This window comes from Microtus oregoni, unplaced genomic scaffold (genome assembly GCF_018167655.1).
Source record: "Microtus oregoni isolate MIOR12 unplaced genomic scaffold, Mior012 000030F_ref0000283, whole genome shotgun sequence".
NCBI classification, from domain to species: domain Eukaryota; kingdom Metazoa; phylum Chordata; class Mammalia; order Rodentia; family Cricetidae; genus Microtus; species Microtus oregoni.
In genome coordinates, this window is record NW_024543089.1 from 28821127 (window position 1) to 28846018 (window position 24892).

The window sequence follows — 24892 nt, forward strand, 5'->3', positions numbered from 1 at the left end:
CTGCGGTGCCTTATGAGAAGCCCTGAGATGTCTCCGCATGTGACTTGTTTGCCTGTGATTTACTGTGACATCCTCCCTTAGTACTGGGAAGTTGCTGGAAACTTCTCTGAAACCTCCACTTCTTCATTCATCCTCCACAGCCTATGGCTCAATTATCAGTGACCTCAATTTTCTGCCCTGTTATTTTTCAAATTAAAAAAATGCATATGGGCAGTCTCTCTGCAAAGTCACACATTAAATAACATGACCAAATAGATCATTATCCTGTGTGCACTCTGCCATTGCCAATGGCTATGTGACCTTTACAACGAAGGAGAGCATCATGTGCTCCACTGAGACACTGAAAGCTGTACCATGACCAGCATTCTTTAGGACCTCCAGTTTGCTTACTTTGCACGACTCAGAGAGGGGGCCGGTAAACAACCACCCTCAAGACTACTGATACCCCGATAACAATAATTGAGATACTAAATGAGGGTGCTGCTGTCTGGTTCAGTGAGACAGGCATCTCTACAGAAGTCTGAGCACTTATGAAATGTTCTGACTTACACAGAATAGGAGAGGGAAAGTACCCACCTGGATGTGGGCCTTGTCATTTAAATTAGGCAGCCAGAAAAAATGCTGAGAGCCAACTGAAAAGAGAGAGGCACACCAACTAACTGTGGGAAAACCCAGGATTCTGAGTTCACCAATACCAATTTATGTTAAATAAAAATCTTTTTTTTTCTTCTCAGATGCCTAGAAAAAAATAAACAAATTGAAAGTGTTCCTTTTTTTAATGGATGGTGGTTTCTTCTGCTTAAGGGATATACTAAAGATGGTTTCCTGTATGTAGTAATCAATAAAAGTGAGTACATCAAGGACAGATGGATCGACTGTGTTTCACTGTTGAACAGCACTTTACATAGAGGAAGAAATAGTATTTTTTTATTTTTATTTTATTTTATTTTATTTATTTATTAAAGATTTCTGTCTCTTCCCAGCCACCACCTCCCATTGCCCTCCCCCTCCCCTAATTAAGTCCCCCCCCCTCAGCCCAAAAAGCAATCAGGGTTCCCTGTCCTGTGGGAAGTCCAAGGACCACCCACCTCCATCCAGGTCTAGTAAGTTGAGCATCCAAACTGCCTAGGCTCCCACAAAGCCAATACGTGCAGTAGGATCAAAACCCATTGCCATTGTTCTTGAGTTCTCAGTAGTCCTCATTGTCTGTTATGTTCAGAGAGTCCGGTTTTATCCCAGGCTTTTCCAGACCCAGGCCAGCTGGTCTTGGTGAGTTCCCAGTAGAACATCCCCATTGTCTAAGTGTGTGGGTGCACCCCTCATGGTCCTGAGTTCCTTGCTCGTGCTCTCTCTCCTTCTGCTCCTGATTTGGACCTTGAGAATTCAGTCCTGTGCTCCAATGTGGGTCTCTGTCTCTGTCTCCTTTCATCGCTTGCTGAAGGTTAATATTCAGGAGGATGCCTATATGTTTTTCTTTGGGTTCTCCTTATTTAGCTTCTCTAGGATCACTAATTATAGGCTCAATGTCCTTGGTTTATGGCTAGAAACCAAATATGAGTGAGTACATCCCATGTTCCTCTTTTTGTGTCTGGCTTACCTCACTCAGGATAGTGTTTTCTATTTCCATCCATTTGTATGCAAAATTCAAGAAGTCCTTGTTTCTTACTGCTGAGTAATACTCTAATATGTATATATTCCATACTTTCTTCATCCATTCTTCCATTGAAAGGCATCTAGGTTGTTTCCAGGTTCTGGCTATGACAAACAATGCTGCTATGAACATAGTAGAGCATATACTTTTGTTGAAGAAATAGTATTTTTAAGATGAGCACAGTAGCTTAAAATCATTCTTCCCTGGATTCCACGTATCTGAGCAAATCTTTAAACAAACTGATAAGCGAAATAAAGTAATATTTGTAAAATGTCTAGTGAAATGCCCAATAAACACTCAATAGATATTAGCTAATATCATTATTATAATCATAATCAACACCAGCCTTGTTTTCTTTGATTGGATAGTTAAAATTATGCTCAGTCAACTGTACACTGATTTACATGAAACTCTTTCTCCAAGGTAATAAAAATAAAGAACTCCTCTCTACTCAGCATATTGCCTCCATATATTTATCTGATACTATTTAAAACACAAATGATCAGCAATTAACTTTGATTATTTCATATCAGATATAGGAATAGTAGTCAGAAAACAGTATATAAGCCTATATATTATCCAGTGTTGCATGACCTGGGATTGTTCTTACTGTCTCTGGGCTACACTTAGTAGCCCAGAATTCTCTAAGTCATTTTCACATCTAATAGACCTTAGAAGAGTTCAGAGGGAAGAGATTGCAGGAAAATCATTATAATACATTGCATTCACTTTTAATCTGTCCTTGGAAGTCACCTCACTTCTGCCCCAAGCAAGCTTCTACATCTTGCTTAAGGACGTCATTTCATTGAGCAGTACTGCAGGCTGCAGAAATGTCCATTGCATAGTATCAGTGCTGTGGATATTAAATATTTACTAGTGATAAAGCCTGTCATGACCCACTTGCAAACTGAACTTTTAAACACTGTTCTGTAACAGAGAGATACCTGTTGTCTTCTAATAATCTTTTACTATTTTACCTTTGACCTTCATGCAACTGCTGTAGCAAAGCAACTCAAATTTTGTTTTGTACTGTTTATCCCTGGGCAGTACCATCTGATACAAGTAGCATTCCATCAAAATGTCTTTTTTCCTGAGGAAGTCTTGCTGTAATACATCATCAAAGTGACAGCCAGTATATTGTATATTACAATAAAATATCCCCAGAGCAAAGGTACATGTGATGATAAATTATGCTAATATGTTATTGTCATTATGTTATCAGTACTCAGAGAGTGATTTAGTGAGATACATCATCAGTGAGAGATTATCTGATTTCATATTACTCAAAAAATGACACCATAATGGAAAACTCCCAGCAGACTCAGTTGATGAATAGGGTTGATGATATTCTAGTGCCAAAATTCATGTATAGTTGTATATTAAGATGTCCTTTAGAACTGAAAACAAGTTAAAGAAAGATGAGCCCATGAGTTGAGGTTGGGAAAGCACGGTCAATGTAAGTATTATTACTGTAGATAAAATAGATAGTTAAATGTACACCAAAAGTCCTTTGCACTTTAATCAAACTTTGACAGAGATCTAATTCTCCTTAATTATCCTTAAGAAATTCAAGTACAACTAGTGGGATATCATCTATTATAAGACCACTGTGTTATGGGATAATGGTCTTCTACACTGTAAAGATTTGTCACTCATATTTGTTTAATAAAGCACTGACTGAACAATATCCAGGAAGAAAGTATAGGCAGGGCAACCAAACTAGGAGAATTCTGGGAAGCGGAAAGGCAGAGAGTTAGTCATCAGCCAGACACAGAGGAGTCAAGATGAGAATGCCTCACTGAGAAAAGGTACCAAGGTACATAGCTAAACTTAGATAAAATTATGGGTTAATTTAATTTGTAAGAGCTAGTTAATAAATCTGAGATAATAGGCCAAGCAGTTTATAATTAATATAAGCCTCTGTGTGTTTCTTTGGGACCAAAAAACTGTAGGACCAGATGGGACAGAAACTTCTGTCAACACCATTGGTTAGTCTATTAATCTACAATTCACAGATGACACTTGGTAATGGTATGTGGTTTATGCCTCAAATGACTGAACCAACCAGCTATTCCTAAGCCCTGTAGTAAGGTAACAACTAATTTATTCCTAATAAGCTGATTATTTTCACTGAAACATTTTTGTAAATAGCTTATATACCTTTTGCACTCAAAAATAAATTGTTAAATTTAATTGAACCTTTTCTTGTAAGTTTCTATATTCAAATCCACAAAAATTAGAACAAACTGATTAAAAGAATTAGATGCCATTGACTGTGAGTAAGAAAATTAAAATCCCAGCACCCCTAATAGGTTACTTCTATTATAGTTGTTGACCATCAAGGTTTCATAGACCCCAAAACATTACGTGATATTGCTATTGCTTTTGGTTACCTTCCAGAATTTTATAATAAGACCCTATTGCTGAAGATACTACACACTTGAGTTATAGAACATGGAAGCTTCATCCCTAATGACCATCTTTCACAGTGCTGGGAGGTGCTGTGTATGATACCCAGGAATAAAATTATCCTCAGTCTTACCCGGATGTGAGCCCTGTAAGCTACAATAATGACAATTCTTGTAAGATATGACCACTGGATCAACAAGGTTATAAATGTTGTAGAAATAACCAATCACTTTCTGTTTGGATTTAAGGCCTGTTCTACAAGATGAAACCTGTGCCTGGTATTATTATTTGGAGCCAAGAACCTGTAGCTAGACAGGTCATAGTTCTTAGGGAAAAACTACTATTATTAATCTGCTAAGTAGGCATAATAATAAACTGACTTACAGTAGAAATATCTCCTTATATCTTTAATTTAGCACATCTCTCCACCTTTACTGGAGAAGCTTCCTTTTGCAGTAGGTGACAATTAACACAGACACCCAGAAGTAGTCAAGATGCAGATATGTTAACTATAGAACCCTTATCCCTAACTGAGACATCTATATCACAACCCCTCCTTCCAAGGCTCAGGAATCACTGAAAAACAGAGTAAGAGCCAAAGGCAGTTGGTGACTACAAGAAAACAGTGTTTTCAGACACAGTGGGGCAGAGGTGTATATGATTCCAAAATGGTTGTGACACCATGCTTAAGATTTATGCAAGTTCAAGTCAGACAACATCCCAGTGTAGATGGGAGAGGTGGTCAAGAAGTTCTCTCCCTAACTAAGAAGCTATTGATGATTTTAGTAACTTGTGGGATGGAGGGCTATTTTAAGGCTGTGGTGCACGGAAGGGCAAACATGCTCCATGGGGTGGTTACACACCCAAGAGCATATTGCCAGCTGTAATGAACAGGTTGTGGCTTTGTTTGTTTGTTGTTTTGGTTTGTCTTTTGTAAATGAGGACACAACGTTTGGTGAATACAGAATTCAGGCACAGATCTTGGAAGAATGGGAAGAGGGATAAATAAGCATGTTCAAAATGCAATGTAGGAAATCCTCAAAAAAAATGTTTTTAAGAAAAGAAAACTGAGTTTCCCACACTGCCTATCACACCAGAGGCCTAGGAAGGATTAAACTAACCCAAAGAAGTACAGAGGCTTCACACCTGTGGCCACAGTTGCATTGTGTTCTAAGCTATGCTAGAGCTTTTGGTGACAAATGTTAGATTTAAAACCAAATTTAAAATGTTAGATCTAAACTCTTGTTAGAACAGGTACCAGCAGACCAGGTTCTTACCTTTAAACTTTTCTGAGCATAAAATCAAATTAAGTGCATACTCCACCAATTTTTTTCTTTTTATTTATTTATTTATTTATTTAAGATTTCTGTCTCTTCCCCGCCACCGCCTCCCATTTCCCTCCCCCTCCCCCAATCAAGTCCCCCTCCCTCATCAGCCCAAAGAGCAATCAGGGTTCCCTGCCCTGTGGGAAGTCCAAGGACCACCCACCTCCATCCAGGTCTAGTAAGTTGAGCATCCAAACTGCCTAGGCTCCCACAAAGCCAGTACGTAAAGTAGGATCAAAAACCCATTGCAACAAAAGTATATGCTCAACTATGATCATAGCAGCATTATTTGTAATAGCCAGAACCTGGAAACAACCTAGATGCCCTTCAATGGAAGAATGGATGAAGAAAGTATGGAATATATAGATTTTAGAGTACTGCTCAGCAGTAAAAAACAAGGACTTCTTGAATTTTGCATACAAATGGATGGAAATAGAAAACACTATCCTGAGTAAGGTAAGCCAGACCCAAAAAGAGGAACAGGGGATGTACTCATTCATATTTGGTTTCTAGCCATAAATAAAGGACATTGAGCCTATAAATAGTGATCCTAGAGAAGCTAAATAAGAAGGAGAACCCAAAGAAAAACATATAGGCATCCTCCTGAATATTAACTCCACCAATTTTCAATGGCTAAAAATTATTTCCAAATGGGCCCACTGGACTTAAGGGATTTTTACAAAAATCCCATATTCTCCAAAGAGAATTCCTCCCAATCCAGTTTCTTCTTTCTTACTGATCTAGGTATGGAACCAGAGAGTCCACAGCCAATGCATTATATTGTTTGGGTATCTCGGCAAACCTTTGGATAATGTAGATAGGACTCACTAGGTGTTGCTGGTTTTCCGTTTTGTTTATTCCTCCTCGGCTTTTTGGAGTTATGGTCAAAATTAAGACAGTGTCACATTTTAACATCTACTTAGAAAAGCATAGTCTACTTTTTCAAGTCTAAAAGGCAAGGATAGGAATATGTGTGGCTTCTAGGATTGGGTAGGCACATCTCTTCATCAGCAGTAAAGTCCTGAAAAGATGGATGTGTCACAGACCTCATGAAATGTTTCAGGGTCATGAAAGGAGTTTTTCCTTCAGCTGATTTATGTGTGCAATTTCGGTGGGGTGCCTGTTCTGGAATGCTTCCAGGGATCCACTGGTTAGATCATGATGAAGTCGGCATCAACCTGTCAGCGTTCAATTTGGCTTGGAGGTGTGTTATCAATTTCCAGAGCATCTAATATACTCGACTGAACCAACAGGATGGGGGTCACTCCATGACCCAGCAATCATTTTATGTCAGTCTATCCCAAAGGTTATGGTGCTGCAAGCTCTTCTCCCAGAGTGCCTCAATCTAACACTCTCCAAAGAAGGCTGCCTACAATCGGTTGACTGAGTATTCAAGTCTCTGCACGCACTTTGGCTGCCCTTGGTTTTATTGCTGTGGTGGATGAAGATGCTGATTTTTTTTAAAGATGAAAATAGAACATTAAAAGTTAACCAATGGGTCTTTGATTTAGATAACAATAAAGAAATAAGTAGCCTCTCAAGAAAAAAAAAGGTATTAGTGGAATTCATGATTTACAGTACTGGAGACTAAACCCAGGGTCTTTAGCATACTTGCTTCGCACTGGACCACTGAAGTATACACTTAAGACTTTCATTTTATTTTATTTTATAAATTATATTATACTGTATTTGTTGTATATTGACACATTTGAGACAGGGTCTTACAAAGTTGTCTAGGTTGGCCTCAAACTTGAAATTCCCCAACTTCAGCCTCCCTAATACTGGGTCAGTCTGCAGCCTATGCTATAGGCTGAGTTTGCCTTTAAATGCTGAAAGAAATAATGGCAGTGCTCGAGAAAGTGTAACAGTGAATCTCAAAATAATAGCATGGGTTAATACATAAAATACTTAGCATTTTACAGTATTTTTATTCCAGTTATTTTATTAGATTTTGACCTACCAATAGAATTTTTTAATGTATAAAAGAAAAGACAGGGCTGGCAAGAGGCTCAGCAGGTAAAGGAATTTGATCCCAAACCTGATGAGCGGAGTTCAATCCCTTGAATTCACTTGGTATAAGGACAGAACAAACTCCCTACAAAGTGTCCTGTGGCCTTCATGTACACGCTGTAGTACATGCCCAAGTGCACACATACACACACGTGTGCATACACACACACAGAGAGAGAGACAAAGAGAGGGGGGGAGGGAGGGAGGGAGATGAATGCATGCAAGCACACACAAATAAATACAATTAACAATTTTTTGATTTTTAAACAAAAAGACACAAGTTTGATGACAAATGCCCAAATCTAAGTATTGTCTCTGTTCGCTGCCAGCCCATTTCCCTGAGTAATTTTCCTCCTTTCTCCAACCTTCTTTTTCTCCACCTCAAATGCTGAAACAGTTTCGGTTAAGCATCTCTAAGCTAAGTGAAGGACCTGTTCTCAGCTTCTCTTTGTGTCCACGGGTCCATCGTGCAACGCTGGGCAGAGTGAGATTGAGCTGAGTAAACACCTTTGTGAGGAATTATCATCCGGTGTATACAAATGAACAGATCGAGGCTCAGCATATCTGCAGGGCAACTGTTACACAGCTAGAAAGCAAAGCATGCGGGAGGTATGAGAAGAGGATAAATTCTGCTCATCCTGACAAGTTTGGAGTCTGAAAAGGAGCATTAGCCATTCTAGAAGAGCACAGTACAAGTACACAGTATGCAGGGCTTGTTACAGAAGTGAACACTAAACACTCGGTTTTACTTCAACAGCCGGTTTCACCCCCTTGCTCCATACAGACACTGCCATTTACCAGCACGTTCTAGGATGCAGCCCCTCACTGTCAAGATAAACAATACAGAATGAGTATTGCATTGCTTCCAATTTTGAAATGACATTTTCCCTTACCAGTCCATTCTGTCTCCTATTCAGCACAGAGAACTCATATATAAAGATATGTGAAAAATTACTTTTTCAAGTGACCATCATTTGTTCCCATTTTAGACCTACCTTTTTGGAGGAAGGCCACTTGGTTTCTGGCAGCTCAGCCCCCAAATAATCACACAGAAACTGTATTAATTAAATTACTGCTTGGCCCATTAGCTCTAGCTTCTTATTGGCTAACTCTTACATATTAATTTAACCCATTTCCATTGATCTGTGTATTGCCCTGTGGCAGTGGCTTACCGGGTACCATCCGGCTCCAATGGGGCTCCGTGGCCTCTCCCCGACTCTACCTCCTTTCTAGCAGCATTCATCTTAGTTTTCCCTACCTAGCTCTGTTCTGACCTGCTCTGCTATAGGCTCAAGACAGTTTCTTTATTAAGCAATGGTATTCACAGCATACAGAGGGGAATCCCACATCACCACCTTGTCCTTTAGTCCATGCAATAGCCCTGTAAAGTCATATATAAAAAAGTAAGGAATGGACAAGGAAGGAAATTATCAAACAAGGCATGCACACAAATTATACAGCCAGAGTTCCCATTTAAGCACTGTGACTCAGAAACCTGAGCTCTTAACTTTATGTTCATCGTACAGTATACGAAATAGAAAAAAAAAAACACAAAACAGCAAACTACAGTGAAATTCCAAAGTTTATGCAAAAGTTAAAACTTAAAATTTGTCAAGACAGTGAGGCCTGGAAAAATAAATGGTGCTTCACAGAATGGTCACGACATGTGTGGAAAACATGAAAATTAATTCCTTTTCAATGTTTTCTTTGCACATTTTAATCATACAAAAAAATATAATAAGCACTCATATAAGCATTTTCCTAAATGTGTTTTGTCAAAACTCACATGTGACTATAATTCACATCCTGAATTTTCAGAGCTAGCAAAAATAGTGATTCGGTGATGAATCTTTCAGTCCCATTCCCCTTTGAGGAGGAGCTCAAAGTTCCTGTAGTGATGATGCAGTATTTGGTACAAAAATACCTCTTCATGGAAGGAAAATGTAAGTGAACACGGAGGATGTAAGGCAGGACCCTTACCTGTGACTGTGTGAGTGAGAGACAAAAGATACAACGATTAAGTCCCTGTCTACACATGACCAGAAGCTTGCAAATTCAGTTGTATAAAGAAGTCAGGTTTTGTAGGGGTTCATGGGAAGGAGCAAGAAGAAAGTGTGATGTCATACAATTCTGTTGTGTCTCTGGTTTATAACCTACCAGCATTCTGGAAATTATAGATTCATTTCTGGGTGGACCGACTAATTCTGTGACCATGCACGATCCTAGAGTGTATTCTCTTCTCTGTGGTTTGTCTTTCAAATAAAACAGCAATAGAAGTCACACACTAGAGTCTACAACTTATTGACCTTTTCTGTGTGGTGTGGCTCTGGAACCCACAAGCCTAGGGTCTGGTCTGCCTCAAGGGTGACCTAGGATCCAAGAAGTAGATGAGGATGGTAGAAAGTAAGTAAGTCTCTTAGCTCAACTAAACAATATTTTAAGTCAGGGACACAAAGAAACAAGTATGACATTTAAGATAGAATAGCATCTAAAAGGTGAAGCATGAAGGAAATAAGACATATATGCACATAATATACATGCACAATGAATGTTTATAATATATAGAAAGAATACATGTAATTTACTTTAAGATCATAAAACACTGTCATAAGTATAACCCCATCATAGCCAGTAAATTTTCAGAAATTTTCAGAAACTCTAAAAGATCTTTTTTCTTGGATTAGTGTTTCACTGATGGTAGAGTAGACTTGTTCAGCCCAACCCATAGAAAAAGAGAGAAAACAGTATAAAAGAGAAGTAAACTGGAAGCAACCATATATGGGCCAGCTCACCAGCCAGGGGCTAGGCAGCAGGTGGACTGTGATGGAGGCTGAAGCAGATAACAGTTGGTAGCCCAGGAAGGCAAACATTTCACATAGTTTATACAGTCAAATTGCCAATTATTCCAGTTACCAGATCATTCTGATAAGGCCTATAGACTCTACCAAGTTATAAAAAGTATCCAAATATGATAAATGAATATAGGTTGATCTATAAAATAAAAAATCAAAATACAAAAAAAACCCAAGCAGAAACGAATGGATATGGAAGTCTCACGTGATTGGCTTGTTGTTGAGTGACAAAGCGTGAGCACTCCCTGATGCGAGGTAGTGTAGGTCCCGAATCCTAGAAAGCAACCCTCGATACACCAGTGTTTGCTGAGCATCCACCTTTGGACAGTGAGAGAGACAGGGAGAGGTGTCAGATTAAAGGATCAGATGAGTCATTCCTTCCTTGATTGGAGTGCACTGACAGTTATATCCCTTCAGCAGGAGAAAAAGGGTGTGTTTATTATACCTGATTTTTAATACATATTTTAGATGAGCAACAAATTCAAATATTCTCTTGTATACTTTGGTAAATTATGTTAACATATTTCTCTGAACCACAGAATGCATAGAATTTCACTTTAATTACTGAAATCTAAGGTGATCACATTTGCCTTTTCCTGACAGTGTACACCCACCCTCTATTCTTGTACAGTCCAACTTGATATTTGACATTCACATTCACCTCTGGTCTCTTCCTTCCTCCCCTTCCAGCCTCCTTCAAGTATGAAGCAATCAATCCCTTAAATTATGGTGGCAGGAATAATGTATAGCTTGATGCTTAGCCACTTCCCCAGATTCAGAAATTCAGAACCTGATTGAACGTGTTGCCAGGTATCTGCATTCCTAATTTGATGTTCTCAGAAGCAGCCCTTCCTGACAACTGGCAAGACTCTCTTGCTCTGACAGTCTGACCCTTACACTCCAATTAAATATAAAAACAGATCTGAATCTTCTTCAGCCCGTCGTAATGTCAAGGCTAGTATAACTTCTCTGTCATGTAAAGCTCTTTAAATCAGCCTGCCAAGGAAATATGATTGTAGTACAGATTTTTAACATTCAGAGATATTCACTCCCCTTTCACTTACAAGGATTTTGAGGGTCAAAGCTATGCATTTTTATTAGATATTTTATTATCTTTCAACCTTTGTGAAGATCAATGTATTAGAATGGAGGGAAAAAAAAAACGTTTTGCTCCTGCAGTGCTAAAGTGAATTGGTGTAAGGGAACTACTAATGAAGATTTTTTTTTATTACTTATTGGAAGTTCCCAGTTGACAAAGTGGAAAACTGTTTTCTTTGAAACATAATATTTCCAAGAAGAACTGTAGCATGTTTTGACCAAAAAAAAAAAAAAAAGTAATACTAAGAACTCTGACTTGTAAATCTAACCACAGAGACAAACTTTTAGAGTTGCATTTTTTTAATCTAAATAAAATGACTAGACTTCTTACTAAGTATCTGATGGTGAGGACTTGTAGCCTTTTTCTGTGGTGTAATAGGCCTAGCCCTGAGCTGTTCCCTTTCCTTGCTTAATGGTTGTAGTTTAGAAGGTGGTAGGCAAAGGAGGGGGGAAATGTTGTAACTAAAATACAATCTTAAAACAAAACAAATAAAAAACCACAAAGCCAATCAAGATGGAAGCTGAAGAAATGGTTCAGTGGTTAAAAACTCACCGCTCTTCTAGAAGACCCTACCTAGAGGGGCCTTGTAGCCTTAACTCCAAAAGGATCCTGTGACTCTGGCCTCCATCAACATCTTCATTCGTGTGCACATACACACAGAACCACACACACTCAGACATATGATTTAGTTGATTTTAAAGTGGACAGAGCACAAGGAACAACAGTCAAGACTGATCTTTACACCTACACACACATGCACATAGCTCTTCCCCTTTTCTAAAAGATACTTGGGAAAGGGTAGAACCATTTAGTCCTTAAAGGAGAGACCCTGAAGTTCTGGCTGGAGTCAGGCAGAGAGCATCATGTCCCCAAGAGGCATTTCCAACAGCCATGCTAGTGGACCAGAGCACTGCCATGAGGTTTCCTCTGGATTCCAAGAAGAAGCAGTTTGGGAAGAGCTTGTCAATGATGCAAAGCTGGATCAAAGGATCCTGATTTTCAACTGCTTGCAAATTTCAATCCAATCCTAATTGGGGGTGACACTGCTCAGAGTAATTCCAAAAAACAGAACTTTTCTGGAATGTGACTTTCAAAAGTAGCTTATCTTATATTTTTCAATGTTTTAGATTTATTTTACTATTTTTCTACCCGTATATATTTTTTCCTTTATGAATCTCAGGGCTCTGTTTTAAGTTCAGTTCTATTTACCAGAGAGATATGAAAGCAAGGTTAATGCTTTGAAAGATGTTTACTCAGAACAGTAAACTGACAAGCGCAGGAGCAACTGACAAGTCATCCTATGAAGCCCTCTAACCACCCAACTAGAGCATCACCAGGGGCCCAAGAGAGAAACAGGAAACACCATCAAATAAATTATCTTGCTTTGTGCTTAAATAAAGGATAAAGTCAATGGCAACAGTACCTGCTGATTTTGGTCCACTGAACTGCTGCCACAATTTGACCTTGAGTCTGCTTGACTAGAGTGTGACACTAAACCCGTGTGTCATCCTCTTCCCTGGGCAAATTTGTTGTCAAGATGAAACTGACAAATTGGACTTATAGAACTTTGTAGATGAGAACACAGGAAAAATAACCATGCTGAGTGAATTTTCTTTCTTTCACCTAGTACTTGTCATTATACAAAAATGCAAAACAAAATGTTTAATACAAAAATCACCTTAATTAGGTATGAGGAGATGTTTTTTGAATCATAACAATATTAATTTTAGATACCTGTATGAAAGTTCTCTAGTCAAATTAGCAGGACCTTGGTAGTGTGGTGGCTAAGCATATGCGTGAAACTGAATGACCCTAAGCATACCCACATAGTTGGTAAAATGCTGTTTCTGGATGTGAGTATATATAAATTAATACATTTATTAAATTATTATTTATTATTTATTTATAAATGTGAGTATATATAAATTAATAAATTAGCATTCAGCCAATGAAATTAGGAAGATTCATTCTCACTGAAGTGAGCAGTCATCATCCAGTCTGTATAAGAACTGGGTAGAACAAAACAGTGAGGAAGGTTGAATTATGTCTGGCACATCTATTGTCTTCTGTCCTCCAACATCAGAGCTCTAAGCTCTTGAGGGTTTAGACCTGAACCTCAGCCTTGCTTCTTCCTAAGCATTAGCCCTTCACCCTGTCCTCGGGTTTTTGACTTCCGCTTAGAGTTATACCTTGGGCTCTCCTGGTTCTCCATGCCTCCACTCAGCCTGAAATATGCCACTGACTTCCCTCATTCTTCATGGTGCTGGTCACCTCAGCATGGAACTCCATGGCCCAGATCACATGAGTGCGTCTCTACAGCAAACCTCCTCTTACAAGTCAATACAACTTATTGTTGGTTTTCTTTGTCCTGGAGACTTACTCTGAAATATAAACATGATGTATACATAAATGATGGTTCTACTGTATCTATACAACTGGATATATACATCTGTATATAAATGGTGGTTCTTAAAAGAGAATTTTCCAAACTTAATACCCAACTTTGGACTCTTGTGTTTAGATTGTGTTCAGCAGAGTAACTGTCACCACACTCTTCTCTGTAAAATGGACACTATCTAATGTGAACATTAAGCAAGCCTTTAATATGTAAAGGTTTGATGTCATGGTATGGCTGTAGAATTATGAAATAACATCACCAGCCTCTTAAACATGCCAAAGTTTTCCTATTTCTATTCATCCCCTCCATTCCTAATCTACATCCAAAATAATCTCAAAAATACCTAAACCAAGTAAAAAACCATGATTTTATCACCCCTATGAATAAAGCTTTTTAATGATATACTATTGACCTAAACTGTGGCTCAAGTTCTTCTTAGAATGACTTAGGAAGTCCTTGCTGACCTCCCCCCACCTGCTTGCCATCTCCATCCACCTTTCCCACATGATTTTGTCCAGTTGCACCCTACTTAGTTCAGCAACTCTAGCTGCATCATGCTTTCTTCTCTCTCTCTTCCTGAACACATCCCTTCGTTATCCACAATTCATTGATAATCTAATTTTACATACAGCTCTTATTATCTCATTCTCATCACCTCTTGGAAGCCCTCACTCATTCGGTCTCCACAATCATTGTGCCTCTTGTAGTCCATAGAATCCTCTACAATATGTCGTTCATTACCCATTAGAGGAGTGCCCCATTGTTGCTTCATGCTACATATTTAGCATTCGTTTAACTAATATTAATTTAGCAGCTATTTGATCAAGCTCATTTTTAAGTGAGAGAAGATGTCAAAAAACCAAGCTAACAAATTCTCTTCCTGAACATACAATTAGTAGTTGTTGCACAAACACAGTGATAAGTAACAGGAGAACAGAGAACCAGAACAAAAAGAATGAACAAGAAAAAGAATACAGAGGAGAATGGGAAGTATGGAGAGACATTCAACGCAAAGAAGGGCTTCACAGCAGAGGCAATATGTGCAATCGGCAAGAAAAGTAGGAGTTTGATTAGAAAGATGGAGGCCAGATCATCTCTTCAAAGAAACCAAAAAATTCACAAGAACAGCAGGATGGAACAACACTGTGTGTCCAAGAAGTTTCAGTTCTTCTGAAATTCCTCCTGCTTAGAATCCAAAGAAGAAAGTTTAGGCTTAAAACCTAAGACTTCAACATCTTGGTTAGCCTAAGAAAGGACCTGAGATATCTGGACTGTTCAAAAAGAAATCTCATGTCTGAATGGGCTTTCTTTTCTTTGAAGCTATCCCTTGCCGTTGGCTTGCGATAACATTTAAAGACGATAAAAACTCTTCCTTGCTTCATTCTGCTCACAGGCAAGTACATCCAGATCCTGTCATGCGATGCCATTCGGCAGTGTCCTCCAGAGCCATCTGCTGTCCATGAGAACAAGGCTTCAGAGCCCAAATGATACACTTAAACCAGAGCAGAACAAGCTGGAGGCTCATTTTGAGAAGCATTGCTTTCCCAAAATGTATTCGCTGGGAAAATCTGCTGTACAATGGTGAATATTTTATGCAAGTAAAATTAGGCCTTCCAACCTGCTCGGCATGACGCATGATTGCACACACGTACCGCAGGTGACTCTGCCAGAATTGGTGCAATTTCATTTTTTTTCATTACACGTTTAGTCAAAAGGTCAAAAAGAAGATTTAGAGTCGCTGGTATCCCTTTATATTTTTAAAAAGTGGATTATTTATACCATATTTTACTACAAGATACCTATCTCTAAGCCACAAGAAATAAAAGTAGGATGAAAACAAAGAAAGAAAAAAAACCAATCATATATAATTTTGCACATAGAAATAGCAGCAGATACAACCAAAATAGCAAAATTCAGTTTCTGGGAAGGCATTCCAAATGAAGAGAGCATCCTGCAATCCTGGTGCTTACTATTCCAAGTGATGAGTCAAGTTGCTGGTCTCTCTTCGAGCCATCTTTTCCCTCCTCGGATGCTTGGTGCTGTCTCTTTCAGCTTGCTACTTCTCTGAAGAGACAGTCTGACCTTGTTCTATAATCATTTTCCTACTAGAGGAAACCTCTAGGCAGTTCTGTTGCAAACCCTCTTCTCTCTCCACGGCCATCCAAACTGCTCATCCCTCCTCTTTTGCTGCTCAGTGAAGTTGGCAGAGACTTTGGTGCTATTACTTTACCTTAACGTGATCTCACTAGAGGAATCTTAGTGCTTGCATACATCCACGTCTCTCCTATCTTAACATTATCTCACTAGAGGAATGTCTTCTTTGTAACTCTCACTTGGCATGAGAAATGGGTTCAAAAGATATTTGATCAAAGAAACACTAGAAGAATGAATGAATGAATGAATGAATGAATGCCACCAATGACCTATAGTGCTCCCATTGGTGTTGCACTTTATAAACTGAAAGTTCAGACCTGAAAATTTTCCCCTTCTCCTCTTCTTATAACCAGCCAAGTACATAGCAATTAAAATAACACTGAAAAGTAAATGTTTTCATTTTGCACCATTTACCTTACTCATCCCATCCAGTTTCCATCTTTGTGAAGACACCTGACTGGCATCGGCCCAGTGGCCTTGAACCAGGGGACTCAAAGGATCTTTGTGCCTCTACCTCCCGAGTGGTTGTGACTGTAGACACTCAATCACACACAGTTTGGATAGAAACTGTTTGAGCCTCAATCAGCTATGTGCAACTGAAACTGCAGGAAGTGAAATAGTGAATGCAGGGGACACTGTCGAACAGCACACAGAAAACGCGTGCTTTCCAGTGTCAGTCAGGAGTCATGTCATCTCTGAGGTCTCGGGCTATGCTATTTTATGAACTCAGAGCTGTCAACTGTTTGTATGTGCTAAGATAGGCTTAATTTTTTCATGACTAAGTGCTTTTTATTTTCAAGTCAATTTAGCCCTCTAGATTGGTGGGGTAGGAGACAGAGAAGGATGGGGTAGGGAGTGGAGAGGTGAAGTTGGGGTAGAGTAAGATGAAGTAAATAGGGGCAGCGGTGCTGTGTCCCCAACACCCCAGCCGCCTGCCTGGCTTGCTTATGCCCGAAATAATTACACGGAAACTGTATTCATTTAATCACTGCTTGGCCCATTCTCTTCTAGGCTAATTCTCACATATTAATTTAGCCCATTTCTAATCATCTGTGTGTAGCACCCCAAGGTGCGCTTACCGGGGAGATTCTAGCCTAGTCCATCCTGGGTCGGAGCTTCATGGCGTGTGTCTGCCCGGGAGCAGGGCATGGTGTCTCTGCCTGAGGCATCTGCTCCAGAGAGAGCTGTGGAGTCTCTGAGCTCACTTCCTCTTCCTCCCAGCATTTTGTTCTGTTTACTCCTCCCACCTATCCTCTAACCAATAAAATGGGCCAGGGCAGTTCCTTTATTAGCCTTCCTCCATCAGTAAGAGAATTAGCTATATTAGTTATAAACAATTCAGACTTGAAGGATCTTGATGGGCTTTACATAACAAAAAAAAGTTAAAAGGAAAACTTGGAGTAATGGAATAAACACAGCAGTGGATGTCCCAATGCTGCCCCTAATGGTCATAAACTGTCCTCATTTTTTTTTCTTTTTCTCTTTCTTTCCTTCTTTCTTTCTTTCTTCTATATTGATTTTTGAGTCACGGTTTCTCTGTGTAGCTTTGGTCCCTGTCCTGGAACTCGCTCTGTAGACTAGACTGGCCCCGAACTCACAGAGATTTCCCCTGCCTCTGCCTTCTAAGTACTGTGATTAAAGGCATGTGCCACCACTGCCCAGTCTGTTCTCAATTTTTAAACACATTAAAAATTCTGGCATTTTTAGAAATCCTCTCAACTAATGACTATCTCTAAAATAATGTCAGCTGTTATTAAACTTTTTCATATCCAGACATTTAAGTTTTGGATTCTATGGGTTTGTGAGTTCCTAGCTGGTCCTCACAGAGTACTCTGCATTCTGAGCAGCTGGACCTAAACGAATAGCTTCCAAAGATTTCATCCTGCCATCTCCTCTCTCCTCAGTTTACCCTGTCTCACAATGGGTAATCTGAGGTCACCGCTTCACTCTGAACTGATGCATCAAAACACCACACTCAAGACCTTGATTCTTCAATACACTCAAAGCACCAGGCCCTCTCAAGACACTCTGTGGACATAAGAGGAAACAGCCCAGTTCAGCAAGAGTCTTTTCTGTCTGCATTACCTTAGACAGGAGGAAAGGCTATTCCCTGTGTTTAACTCACTGTAGAATTACACTTATTAACAAATTATAGCATATTAGTCCTTCACAGAGTCTAAAATACCACCCAATCCAAAGCCACCAACATATAGTAGTACCTATCATCTGTCCAGAGGCAGAACAAATTAGTGACAAAAGGGAACTGCAAAGCCAGGTAGCCGTCTGGCTTCCCAGCTGCCTTCCCTCCACACCATCAATTTCTCCAGAGTGCACTAGGATTTACCACCCTGCACCCCTTCTCCTTAGAGACATAGCCTTTTTGAAATTTTGTTTCAAGCAGGACTTACAAATAATACTAGAATAAATACAGCTTTGCCTCACTTTTTCCAATGTATTGTCCTAATAGCAGGATCTAAATGCTTTCCAAAAATAACATGAATATTCCAACCATGAATAGAGATGGATGGGATTTGGGCTATCAGAGAAACAGAACTAGCAAATGTGGTATATGCAAATAATTGCAACATGATTGATACCCTAAGGTATTAAATTTCTCAATCTCAATGGTAGCTAATCACCTCAAATAACTAATCTTTCACTTTATAATTTATGTGGTACATTTTGAGCCATCACTGCCGTGCTGGTTTCCTCAGGTTTACCACATAGACCACAGGTTTTTAAAACTTCATTAAGAAGATGCCATGGCCTAGTCTTCTATAAAGAGAAAGGAGGACAGAAAGAGCAAGAGAGGGGGGGAGAGGAAAAGGGAGAAATGGAGAAGGGAGGAGAGGAGAAGGGGAGAGGAGAGGAGAGGAGAGGAGAGGAGAGGGGAGGGGAGGGGAGGGGGGAGGGGAGGGGAGGGGAGAGGAGAGGAGAGGAGAGGAGAGGAGAGGAGGGGAGAGGAGAGGAGGGGAGGGGAGAGGAGGGGAGGGGAGGGGAGGGGAGGGGAGAGGAGAGGAGGGGAGGGGAGGGGAGGGGAGAGGAGAGGAGAGGAGAGGAGGGGAGGGTAGGGGAGAGGAGAGGAGAGGAGAGGAGGGGAGGGGAGGGGAGGGGAGAGGAGAGGAGGGGAGGGGAGGGGAGAGGAGAGGAGTGGAGGGGAGGGGAGGGGAGAGGAGAGGAGAGGAGAGGAGGGGAGTGGAGGGGAGGGGAGGGGAGAGGAGGGGAGGGGAGGGGAGAGGAGAGGAGAGGAGAGGAGGAGAGAGGAGAGGAGAGGAGGGGAGGGGAGGGGAGGGGAGAGGAGAGGAGAGGAGAGGAGAGGAGGGGAGGGGAGGGGAGGGGAGGGGAGAGGAGAGGAGAGGAGAGGAGGAGAGAGGAGAGGAGAGGAGAGGAGAGGAGGGGAGGGGAGGGGAGGGGAGAGGAGAGGAGGGGAGGGGAGGGGAGAGGAGAGGAGAGGAGAGGAGGGGAGGGGAGAGGAGAGGAGAGGAGAGGAGGAGAGAGGAGAGGAGAGGAGGGGAGGGGAGGGGAGGGGAGAGGAGGGGAGGGGAGGGGAGGGGAGAGGAGAGGAGAGGAGAGGAGAGGAGAGGAGAGGAGGAGAGAGGAGAGGAGGGGAGGGGAGGGGAGGGGAGGGGAGAGGAGAGGAGAGGAGAGGGGAGGAGAGAGGGGAGGGGAGAGGAGAGGAGAGGAGGCCAATAAGAGAAAGTGCTATCCAGGACAAACTGAGGAGAGTTCTTCAATTCTTGCTTTACCATTTATCCTGCTGAGATTTTGTCATCAATATATTTGCAAAGCGATAATGAGTGATGAGGTATTAAAAAAAACTATCCATACTGTGAACAGTTTTGAAGTTTTCTGTGCTGAAATGCAATGGCAATCCTCATAATAACAGCTGTGTTTAATTCTCCGTATTACAGTAGCATTGTGTCCTGTATTGTCTACTTTCTACCGTAGAAGAGAAAACTTAACACTTGTCTTCCAGAACAGTGTTATCCACTGAATGGTGTAGCACCTATGTTCTCATTGAAACAGAGTACTGGGAAATGGCAATGAATTACTTTCCAGAGCAACTTCGGAGGGAGTAGGCTAAAAGGATCCTGGTTCTTAGAACTTTGAATGGTGCGATAAGCACTGTTTTATTAAAAGAAACAAAAAATTTTCATTCACTAGCTGCTTACTGCATTTAGACAATGGATGAAAATGTGGTGCCACCCCAGGTCTATAGCATGAGAATGGGACGAGAAAAGTCTCCATGCTTAAAAATTGTTTTAGAAAGTGGGAAGGAAAGCTTATGATTTGACTCTGTGTTTATCTGAAGTCATTCTAATCTGTCTCTATTCTTCATGAGAAATGCATTTTAATGAAGTTTTCAAAGTATATAATTATTTATTTCATCATCAGAGGGAGAAGGTGGCCTAGTATTAGAATGAAGGAGGACAGCAGGAACTGACAATATTCCTGGGGTGGGAGGAAAGGATGAATCTCTAGAGCATCCATTCCAGCTCACCCCTCCACTTCCTACCTCTCCCCTCCACTCCCTACCTACCCCTCCACTCCCTACCCACCCCTCCACTCCCTATCTCACCCCTCCACTCCCTACCCCACCCCTCCATCCACTACCCCATCCCTTTACTCCCTATCCTACTTCTCCACTCCCTACCCCACCCCTCCACTCCCTATCCCATCCCTCCATTCCCTGTCCCACCCCTTCTTATTTTTTACTCCACCAGTCTACAGAGGGATAAATTCACTTGAAAACAGGAATCTCTTAATCAAGAAAAACATTAACCCTGTCTTAGCACAAGGCCAAAGAGTTGATAGGTCCGAGTTCATAAAATAGCCGACTATGAACCCTCAAAGATGACCATAACAAAGCTCCTTGACATAAATACTAGAAGTCTGAGACAAAGGACAGGTATTTCCAAGATTGGTTTCACACAAGACTGTTTTTGTAGCATAAAGCAATACTGTTTGCCATAGATTTCTGCAGTATTTATCTCATTAAATATTTTTTGCCTTCCTTGTCTCTTTTATGTTGCTGTAACACTGTACCAAATACTGAGTAATTATAAAGAACAAAGGTTTATTTCTTACAGTTCAAGAGCCAGGGAACTCCAAGATTGAAGAGTCTGTCTGTCAAGGGATTTTTTACTGCAATGTCATCTTAACCCATAGGACAGGAGAGGGCATGTGTGAACTTTCCTGTACAAGACAGGGAAAGAATAGAAGTGGGAGAAGCCAAATGCATTCCAGGAATAATGAACCCACCCAATGTTAATAGCATTAATCCATCCATGAAGGAAATGTGCTCATAACCAAATCACGTTAAATTACCCCACCATCACTAGATAAGAGTTTAGTTCTCAACCTAGAAATTTTGGAGAACAAACTCAAGTAACGGAGGTTATTAAGAACTAATGACTTCTGAAAACTTAGAAAGTTTATCTAATTAGTTGTCACTAAAACCAGGAGAGGGTGGGCAAGAAAAATGAGGTTAAATAACATGTACCAAAACAGAGAGAAGAAATTGGATCTGTATTTTTATGGCACAGTAGAATAATTATTAGTTAAAACAATCTAATGTACATTTCACAAAGACTTGAAGAGTGCGAATTCTCAATCATACAAATGATTAATATTTGAAGGAGATAGAAGCATTTATTTGAGTTGGTTATTACGTAGTATACACATGGTGAATTATCATAATACGTACTTCATAAAACACACAACTATTATGTCTCAATAAAAAACAATAATATTTTTAAATACCATATCTAAAAGAGTCTTTGCTTAGAGCAGTATGTCTTAGTCTGACATCTGTGAATCAAATTATTTTATGCAAAATTGTCCTTATGTGGACAGATATATTTTGGTAACATTGTTAAAGAAAATGTTGAGGAGCTTGCCCAGGGTCCCAGGACCTCACAAAGAGAAGCATTAGGGAAGGGTAAGGAGTTTGGACATTCACTGTCAGCAGGTTAAACTACAAAGAGGAGTCTGTCCACTCAGCATTCCAACACAGATGCTATTCTTTGGTAATAGAATTTTACTTGTGACATAGTAAGATAGATAAGGAATATCCTCAGGCTTAAGGGGGCATTTTTAGGACAATGTCAAGATTTTAGGAACAGGATCTAGTTATCTACATTTTCTCAAATTGACCAAAACAAGACTAACTATGGAATTATTGAAAATGGATCAGATTTTTGTCAATTACCAGAACTGTCTTGGCACCTCGGGATCTGTGTATGCACATATGCACATGTATGTGCTCTGTGATGTGTACGTGTGTGTGTGCATGCACGTGCATTTTTCTGGTGATCATATTTAGGACCTGTATATATTAAGCCAATATTCTATCACTGAACTACAATGTCAACCCTTAGATTTTTTATTCAATTAAAATATAATTATATCATTTCTCCTCCCCTCTCCACCTCCTGCTCCTCCCAAGTCCAAACCCCCCTCAAATTCATAACCTCCTCTTCTTTAACCATTGTCATTACATACACTTATAAATGAATCATCAGATAAACATAAACCCCTGATTCAGTGTTGCTTGTGTGTTTCTAAGGTTGATGACTCATCATTTATTGAATAATTATTCAAGGAGTTCATCCCAATCATGAATTGTTTGTAGGTCTTTATCCAGTGGTGGGAACCAAAGACATTTCCTATATCTACCATGGGACATCAACTGTTGCTAGTGTTGTTTGGCTTTGTTTAGACAGCCCTGCTATGGCAACTGCATGGGTACAGCTTCCCTGTCATAGCGCCAAGGCACACACACTCTCACAGCAGCCTTCCTAGTCGTCTGGCTTTTACAATATTTCTGCCCCTCTTCCATGACATCTCCCGACCTGTGGGTGCAGGAGTAGTGTTGTGTGTCTATCAGATGAGGAAGGGCATCACACAGTTGTTATTCTGCATTTTGACTAGTTGTCTTTATCTATACTGGTCTCCATCTCTGGTAAGGAGAAGCTAATTTGATGTGGGATGTGACTTACACTTATCTATGGATATATATGAGTAAGTCTTTAGAATGAAGTTAGGACTGGTTTAGGATGGTGGTTGTAAAAGGTCATCTTTTAAGAACCATGGCCTCACCAGCCCTGTGCAGTTACCTCTTAGCTCAAACTGACCTTGAACCCACTATATCACCTAAACTGATCTCAATTAGGGAACCTCCTCCTCTTTCCCAAATGCTGATAACAGTGGTACACCCCACACCTGACTGCCTCTGGCTTTTACAAGCTTTGTTGAAGGTCACACTTAGCCGGGCAGTGGTGGTGCACACCTTTAATACCAGCTCTTGGGAAGCAGAGGCAGGCGGATCTCTGTGAGTTTGCCCAGCCTCATCTGTAAAGTGTGTTCCAGGACAGGAGCAAAGACAGTACTGTTACACAGAGTAACCTGTCTTTAAAAACCACTCACACATGCATGTGCGCCCGCGAGCGCACACACACACACAGACACACAAAGTAAGTCACAACTGAGCCTAGATGCTGTGAAAAGTGATTTCAAGTGCTCTATGATGAGTTATGGTAGTTAGTATGTATTTCTGCTCATATTTACCCCAGCTCCTCTCTCCTGTCCACTGGTTCCTTTCTTCCTAAACAATCCCTTCTACTTTTAAATGTCAAAGACAAACAGACAGATATTAGGCAGATAATAGATAGATAGATAGATAGATAGATAGATAGATAGATAGATAGAGTCCATAGGTGGGAGAAAATGTGTAGCAGTAGGCCACTTATTTTTCCTGGCCACCCTGCTAGCTTACACACAAAATAATCATACAGAAACTGTATTAATTAAATCACTGCTTGGCCCATTAGCTTTAGCTTCTTATTGGCTAACTCTTACATATTAATTTAACCCATTTCTATTAATCTGTATATCACCACTATGTTGTGGCCTACCAGCAAAGTTTCAGCACGTCTATCTCCAGCGATGGCTCCATGGCATCTCCCTGACCCCGCCTTCCTCCTACCATGCTATAGTACAAGTCAATTCTTTATTCATTAACCAATAAAAGCAACACATAGACAGAAGGACCTTCCATACAAAAAAAAATGTGAATTACGCTTTCTGAATCTATTTTAGTTTGCTTAACATGATGATCTCCAATTCTATCCGTTTTCTTGCAAATAACACGATTTTGCTCTTCATTATTGAATCAAGTTCCATGTTGTACTAGTGCCATATTTCATTTGTCTGCTGATGGGAACCTAGGCAGATTCTACGACTGGGCTATTATGAATAGTGCTCCAATAAGCATGGATATAAAAGAATCTCTGTGGTACAATAACTTAGATTCCTCCAGATATATAAGTACAAGTACTATAGCTAGATTACATGGTAGCTCATTTTAGTTCATTTGCTAATTTGTTTGTTTGTACTGATTTCCATAGAGACTGAATTTCTTTCCCACCAGAACTGGATAAAGGTCCCTCTTCCTATCTCTCTCATCTTGCCTAGCATTTGTTGCTTGGTTTCTTGATAATAGCCTTTCTGACTGTGATGAGATAGAACCTCCTTGTAATTTTGATTAGCCTTTTCCTCATAGCTAAGGATGCTAAAAATATTTCTATATATTTACTGGGTGTTTGTTTATTCCATAACTCTTATCTTTTAAAGTTTTAGGGCTTCATAAATAGGCTCTATAAGAAAAGAAAAACCTCCAAAGAGCTTATTGTCCATCCAAAACCTTTTTCTTTAGGCTAAACATCAAATCCAGAGAATGAGAAATAGAGAATTTTTCAAATGTCTTTACTTTCTCTGGATCATTTCTTTTGTTAGATTTTAGTATTAATTAAAGTAAAATCTTCTTAATTTTACTACATATCTATTGACAGGCCTGTTCATTAGAGACAATATGGTTACATTCTAAAATTTACGTGTGAAATAGATCTGTAGTACAGCTGCATTGTGGGGTGCTGGGTATGCAGGAATATACAAGTATGCAGAGTTCCTCATTCTGTTTTCAGTCCTTTTATA

The 24892-nt window shown here is 40.1% G+C and overlaps 1 protein-coding gene and 1 pseudogene across 1 annotated transcript in view; one reads left to right on the top strand and one right to left on the bottom strand.

Moving 5' to 3' along the window:
• The window catches only part of LOC121465291, a 43269-nt pseudogene extending 28753 nt beyond the window's left edge, over positions 1-14516 (bottom strand).
• Positions 1-24892, top strand: part of LOC121465269 (ephrin type-A receptor 6) — a 919159-nt gene that overhangs the window by 849712 nt on the left and 44555 nt on the right. The window lies entirely within an intron of this gene.